Here is a 7918-nt window from a genome sequence, read left to right as displayed (position 1 = left end):
GGTGCAAGACAAATTTTTGTGGAAAAAGAAAATATAATCAGGTTAACGTCGACCAGTTTTGCATTTTATTAATATTTATTTCAACAGTCTTCTGTTATTGGGACGGAAAACCTCAAAAACAGAACTATTGCTCCGATATTATTGATTCCTAAAAGATGAAATGTGAAATCGGCCTTTAAAAAAAGAGGAAGAACGAAACTAAATACGATATACAACAACCCAGAATCTATGTGTGAATCTATTCTGCGAAAACGAACGCCTTAGTTCCGCCTTCAATTAGGATTTCATATATTGGCATAAAGCAAAACTGGTCTAGGCAAGGGTTAAGGTTAATTGAACCAATTCAAAGGAGAAACAAGTCGATGCCGTAACACGAAATATGAAAGGATGGTCGTTTCGTCATTTCCCCAAACACTACAGCTACTCTGCGGTGTATCTACCTACACAAGTGTGCTCCGTTGATTTTGTTTCCTCATAACTTTATGAAAAACGAATATCTTTTGATGAAATTTTCTACAAATATATTTCAGATGGCGTAGATTGTGATTATATTGGAATTAGCTGTGAATTTTAGAAGGATAAATAAGAATGTGAGACACTTCTTTCCAAATATGGACATTCACCTTATTAAAAAAATAAAGGTTTCGTTTTATAACAGATGCGAAATTAATTTTTGTAGAGAAAGATAATATAGCCGGGTTAACGATAACGAGGGCGGCGAACTGGCAGAATGATTAGCACGCCCGGCGAAATGCCTAGCGGTATTTCGTCTGCCGTTACGTTGTGAGTTCAAATTCTGCCGAGGTCGACTTTGCCTGTCATCCTTTCGGGGTCGATTAAATAAGTACCAGTTACGCACTGGAGTCGATGTAATCGATTGAATCCCTTTGTCTGTGCTTGTTTGTCCCCCTATGTTTAGCACCCTGGGGGCAATAAAGAAATATAGTCGGGTTAACATCAACCTGATACGTATTTTCGTATAATTCACACGAGTCAAATTTGTTTCTTTATAAATTTAAGAAAAATGGATATTTTTTAATGAAATTTTCTACAAATACCTTTCGGATAGTGAATATTATAACTATACCGAAATTTAATGTGAAAAATGTTTTCGGAGAGGAAGGAGAAGAATTTTGAAAATTCAGCAAGTTGACTTTTTCTTCATAACTTTCAGAAAAAAAGTATTTTTTTAATGAAATTTTCAACAAATATCTTTCAGATTGTGTGTATTACTAATATATCGGAATTTAATATGGAAAAAGAGTGGTGGGCACGCACACATACAGACTGACATAAAACACAAATATAGCTACAAAATGAAACTTGAAATGTTGAAAAAAAAAATGTGATCTGTACAAGCACGTATGTGTGCGCGCGCCCACAAACTGTTTTTCTCCTTTTCACAGAAAAAACCTCTTTCGTTTCTTTATATAGTGTAATATGATGAACATATTCACATCCAGTACAGATTGAATTGACCAACACCTAGCTATTGTTTAAACATATCTCTTGAACAAGGAAATTCCGAAATAACATCTGCCTCATGTGGTCGGGAAGCAAGCTTCTATAAAAATAAATTACGATTTGGTTTTTTTTTTAACATCAAATGTCTATGAGGGTTCATCCGAGTAAAATAGGAATGAAAGGGGACCAAAGACAAAAAATGGTTGAGAAACACTGATCTAGGAGAACATTTTGTCAGGGATGGCCACACCCGCCTATGAGTTGACAGCCACTATATAAGATATATATATATAGTAGACGAAATATTGTACGGTTTACTGTGTTCACGCACGAACATGTTGACTGGCTTCTACTACTTATATAATATATAATATGGCACAATGTCTTCCAGTTTTATTGTAATAAGAGAAGACAATATGCCATGTGCCTGAAGCAATGACCTATTTGGAGTTTGTTAAGCTTAATTTAATTGAATGCTCTTTCTTCAGCACCACTTGAGTGTAGAATCTTCAACTGCAGACAGATACTTAAATATTAACCAGCCAGCCATCTTCCAGCGTCAAAAGAGTGTGGAATAACCAGTAAAACGTTAATACTTAGATATCAACCTACCATTTGTCTTTCAGCGTTACAGGTTGTAGATGGATACCTTAACAAAACATCGATTCTAAAATGATACTTGTCCATCACAACGATTCCTACTTTGCTATATGTGTATCGTCTGCATAAGTATGCAGACGATACACATATAGCCAAAGGTTAAAACTTCGTCTCAAACATTTGTCGGGGAAATTATGTTATTTGGCAACATTCTATGAATAAGCTAGAAACTCAGTTTTACTTAAACATATCTTTTACTGGTTTCAGTCATTGAACTGAGGCCATGCTAGGGAACTTTAGTCAAAGGAATCGACCCCCAGTAGTTATTTTTTTAAAGCCTAGTACATATTTCATCGGTTTTTTTTTTTTTGCCGAATTGCTAAGTTACGGGGACGTAAATATACCAATATCGATTGTCAAGCGGGGAGGGGGCACACACACACACACACACACATATATATATATATATATACACACACTTGCTCAAGAACACAACGCATCACCCGGTCGTAGAATCGAAACCATGAACTCAAGATCGTGAGTGTAATACCCTAACCACAAGGCCACTAGCTAACAAAAAATAAGCCAAAAATACTGTAACTATCAACAACAAAAAAAAACAGAAAAAGACACCTGAGGAAAAATTTATTTTATTGAATGAAAGGCACCACCTGACAGCGAATTCTTTAAGAATTCACTTTTAAGCAGTGGCGGCTCGTAGATAAAATTAGTTGGGGTGCTGCAGTTCCGCAGTGCCATAAACACGAGCCGCCACTGCTTTTAAGTAACTTTTTCAAGGAGACTTTGTAACAGCAATTTTCTAAAAATCAAGAACAGCTCTGAAACAAACATTCACTTACATTTGAAATACTGGTTTGAAATTTTGGGATAAGGCCAGCAATTTCGGAGAAAGGGGTAAGTCGATTACATTAACCTCCAGCGCTCAACTGGTACTTATTTTATCGACCTCGAAGAAATAAAAGGCAAAGTCAACCTCGGCGGGATTTTGAAGTCAGGACGTAAAGACGTACGAAATGCCACTAAACATTGCGTCCGGCAAGCCAGCGATCCTGCCAGTTCGCAGCCTTAACACACATTTGAAATATTACCTTCATTAAATAATCTGTTTATTATGGATTTAGTTATAATCCCAATGAAGAAAAACATCTGTACAGCTTAGGTGATTTTCTTCACCTTTTTACGTCATCTCCTCTCAGACAAGATATTTTTGTTTCAAATATACTATCCAATTTCATAAATTCACCCAAAAATTTCTTAAGAAAATAACGCCCATTCACTATCTAGCAGGTAACATCTCTTCTCCTCACACACACACACAAAAGAAAGAAAGAAAAAAACAAATTGAAATTGTAAAATACGACACAAAGAACAGCCTGATAAAACAGTTAATATATATTTCCAACAACACTGGCCTTGAGAAGGCTGTTTGCAAACAAATGAACCGGATAGAGTTTATAGTTACAAAATTATGAAAAACAAAAATTCTGCAGTGTTTCAAAAAAAGCTAAAGAACCTTATTATTAATTGCCATTTCTAGACATAACCAAATCGTTGAGACATTCCCCGGAATTTCTTTGTTCGCAAAATCATAAAAGCAAAACTCCACTAATTGCCTATTTTCAATGCAAAAGTCTTTCAAGTTGAAATCACACACAGACAGACACACAGACAGACACACATACATACATGCACACACACACACATATGCACGCATTCACACAAATACACTAATACACACGCTAAATGTAACTAAAACAAAGACAGCAATATTATGAACGAGATGGCAATACATCGAGATTCTTCGCACATTAAGAGAAGGACTTAGCGTAAATCAACCCTTCCTACCTACATTTTTTAGGCGAAGCTGTGTGGTTAAGAAGTTTGCTTCCCAACCACATGGTCTTAGGTTCAATCCCACTGCGCGACACTTTGGACAAACCCGATCAAAGCCATATGGGTGGATTTGGTAGAAGGAAACTGATAGAAGCCCGCCGTGTATGTGTGTGTGTGTGTTTGTGTTGTGTTTGTTCCCCACAACAGCTTTGCAACCCGTGTTGGTATGCTTGCGTTCCCGTAACTTAGCGGTTCGGCAAGAGACCGATAGAATAAATTCCAATCTTTAATTTTTTTCAAAACGTAAGTACTGGGAACGATTTGTCTAGGCGGTGTCCCAGCATGGCCGCGGTCCAATGACTGGAATAAGTAAACGATAAAAAGATACGCCTGGAATAAGCCGAAAGACGATCAGAATCAAAGATCGTAGGACGGCACTGAAGACGCCCCACCCGGGGTATAGCCGCCCATAACGCAGAGAAAACTAAATATGTTAGGAGCCTGACCGGCCATTAATCAGTTTGTGCCGGTCGCCGTCGAGACGTCAGGTGTTTGTCCGGGTCCCATTTTCTGACCCCGCACTGCCGATTTCGTCAGCAAAATCGCGATAACTGCGGCCCCGCAAGGTGGTGGGGAAGGGAGGCTGCGGTAGTGAGTGTCGCCGGCCATTCTCTGCAGCGACGCCATCCCGGTTATGTCCGCAGGGCACGACTGGAACACGCTATTTGTTCTGGAGTGTGTACTCTTCCCGCTTTATCTTCTGTTGATTAACATTTCCCCTCCTTTTTTTTTTTAAATTTTACAAAGGGAATCGTGAACAAGGTAAAATGCGATAAAATCGTAAAGACTTTATCAAAGGCGGGAATATTCGGTGGAAAGCCTGAATGCGTCAGGAAATTATTAACACCGGGAAATTCCCGCATAATACGGGAACGTCGATAAGCTTTTATATATATTAAATATAGAGAAATCACCGACCTGAGTATTTCTGTTGCTTCGTTTTCTTTTCTATTTCTTTTTCTTCTTTTTGTCTTAGTTCTAAACGTTTATAAAGCGATGAAGATGCAACAAATCATCATCACCATTATTATTACTATTTTATTACGATATGTGCCTGGAGAGAAATAAGCTACACCAGCACCCAGGTGGAAAATAGCTTGACACAACAATAAAAAAAATCTTTCATCCTTCTATGTTTGATTCAACTGTTTTTGTTATTCGTTTATTTATCTATCTGTCTATTTTATTTGTTTTGGCATTTTTACATTTCTGTGAAAATAAAAAACGTATGAGCTTGCATGAAAAAGAAACCATATATACGAAGAGAGAGAGAGGGGGGAATACAGGAAGGGAGGGAGTTTCGTCGTGTTCTTGGTAAACAAAGACACCACCCAGTTTCAGACAATTACACAATATTGCATTCTCAAGACGTCGCTTTCTATTCACGTCTGTGGAATATGTGCAAGAAATATTTATTGAGCTGGTGCATCTGTACGTTTTATATTTGCTGTCTGTGTGCATTGATAGAGACAAGCAGAGAATGAAAGAGAGAGAGAAAGAGATAAAAACAAAGACAGACAGAAAGCAAGACAGAGATGGAGAGAGAGAGAAAGGTGAACAGGCAGACAGGCAAACAGAGAGAGGAGAGAAAGAAAGAGAGATGGACACGGGTAGACGAAACGCATTCAAATAGAAAACAAGCAAATATGTGCGTGCATACGTGTGTGTGTGTCTAAGAACGTGATAAAAACATTGATGGCATGCATTTCGTAGCATAGCAAGAATGGTTGATTGCATATTCAAAGAAACCAGGATGTTGTGGGTTTTAGGTATATCGTTTTAACGCAACGATTGAAGAAAATCCCGGGAGAATCGAATGCGCCACAACCGTGTTTCGTCTTTCCTAGACAGGACTGTTTCGCATCGCTTTTCTACCACGTATTCTTCAGGAAAAGAAAAAATATGAAAGCGAATATCCTCTCATTTGGCCAATTAATATTCTGCCTGAAGTTGCGTACACACAACAGCAAAAGAGCATTAGGCACACACAGACAGACAGACAGATAGATAGATATAAGCACAATCGTCGTATATGCATTTTCATTGTAGTACATGTATATATGTCGCTAGATATATCTATATATACATCTGAATATGTTTTGTACGTGCATATGTTACTATATATATATATATAATGTCATTATATGTATACAGCAGTCGCTATATATACACACACACATGTATATGTTGTATGTATAAACGTGCATGTTACATACGTGCAGTTCGTATCAAAATATGTATGCAGCCATGCATACGTATAACCAATTACACAGTGCAGAGAAATTAAGAAAGAATTTTAAAAAATTAATGTATCTGATGATAAAGAAATATGTGCAATGCATGGAAATAAATGGTGCACCGATATAAACCGGTTGCACTCCGAACATATTGATAGCTGCAGCAAATATGTATGTAAACATAGTTACATGCATGCCTGTGTAGGTTCTCTTTTTGTCATAGCTGCTTCTACCTATCACATGCCTGGTCATCTATTGCAACACGCACTTGGTATTTTGTGGGTGTGTATGTGTGTTTATATGCGCTTTTGTGAGCGAGCATCAGGATGTAAGTACGTGTGCATGTGGGTAGATAGATAGATACATAGACAGATTCGTTAAATACACGACTCTATATATATTTGTATATAGCTACACATGTATACAATACATATACAAAGAGGAGGGAGAAAGATAGCTTGAGAGAGAAAGATGTGTCTATTATTTCTTTGGGTTGTAAGATAGGGGAAGAACACAATGCTTATATTAAAAGATTTTAGTTTATTAAATTAAAATATGGGCATGCATTTTTATTAATTTATTTCAGTTAGTCTTTTCAAAAGAAACGGGCAAAGAGCTTTATAATCCATAAATTGAATAATAAAGAAAAGAAAGAACATGCCTTCACTAGCACGCGGTATGGTGGTGCTCCTATCAACCAATATATATTGGTCTCGGAACATAACAGAGTTTCGATAAGCACCGGGAGTTTAAGTAAACCCTACAAATTATTTTCAAATAAAAAAGGTTTATGTGTGATGTATTTGTGGATGTGTACACATGCTAATATGAATATATATATATATATATATATAAAAGTAGGCTAAAATGCCAAGCATGTGTGTGTGTGTGTGTGTTTAGCAATGACAATAAAATAGAAGTGACGAGAAAAATGAAACGAAATGCCAGAGACAAAAGTGATGCTGCGAAAAATATAAATGGACAATAGTCTGTATTCGGTGGGATGATGAAGATGATGCCGGCGGTGATGGTGACGATGATGATGATGACTATTATTACGACGACGGCGATGTTGCTAACGATAATGGTGATGGTGGGTTGTACTCGCTTTCAAAAATTATAAAAAGTACGAGAGGAGGAAGTAGCAACTTTTCAATTAAGATTTGTTTTTCAGACAATAAACAAACGAATAAGAAACACTGAAGGACAGATTTCCGGAGCACTACAACCACCACTTTGTAACAATGGAACTAAGTTGAAAGTAATTTTCACCGAAACCGTATATATTTATTTATAACTAAGCTTTAATCACACAGACACACATTCGAACATAACAAACACTCACATCCATATACACACATTAATACTCCACATTCATTCATTTTATATATGCGTCCAACACATTCATTCACGCACACACACAAACAGACATTCCTTCAAGCTCTCACAGTGCGTATATACAAGCACGCACGCTCAAACACACACATATGCATAAACACAAACACAAATGAATATGACTGTAAAATATTCATAATATATAAGGAATTCGCAAATTAGATTAATTAAACGGGACACATCAGCTCTCATCGGGACGCAGACAATGCGTACAACCATGTTAGCGGCAATTTGCTTCCAGATTCCCACTCACATAGGGATACATACAACGTGTGGCATACATATATATATATATATATATATATATA

The 7918-nt window shown here is 37.0% G+C and overlaps 1 protein-coding gene across 5 annotated transcripts in view; it reads right to left on the bottom strand.

Annotated features, from left to right (window-relative positions):
* Window positions 1-7918, bottom strand: part of LOC106882018 (SPATS2-like protein) — a 130091-nt gene that overhangs the window by 116627 nt on the left and 5546 nt on the right. Inside the window, exon 1 of one of the 5 annotated variants that reach the window (XM_014932572.2) lies at window positions 4897-4990. The exons of the other annotated variants lie outside the window; for them this stretch is intronic. The gene's annotated coding sequence lies outside the window, so the exon portion shown is untranslated. Of the gene's footprint in view, window positions 1-4896; window positions 4991-7918 lie in introns of those variants that run through there. 5 annotated transcript variants of the gene reach the window in all.

The sequence above is a fragment of the Octopus bimaculoides genome, chromosome 21, assembly GCF_001194135.2.
Source record: "Octopus bimaculoides isolate UCB-OBI-ISO-001 chromosome 21, ASM119413v2, whole genome shotgun sequence".
Lineage (NCBI taxonomy): Eukaryota > Metazoa > Mollusca > Cephalopoda > Octopoda > Octopodidae > Octopus > Octopus bimaculoides.
Note: the sequence above shows the minus strand (reverse complement) of the source record. Positions and strands in the feature narration are given on the sequence as shown.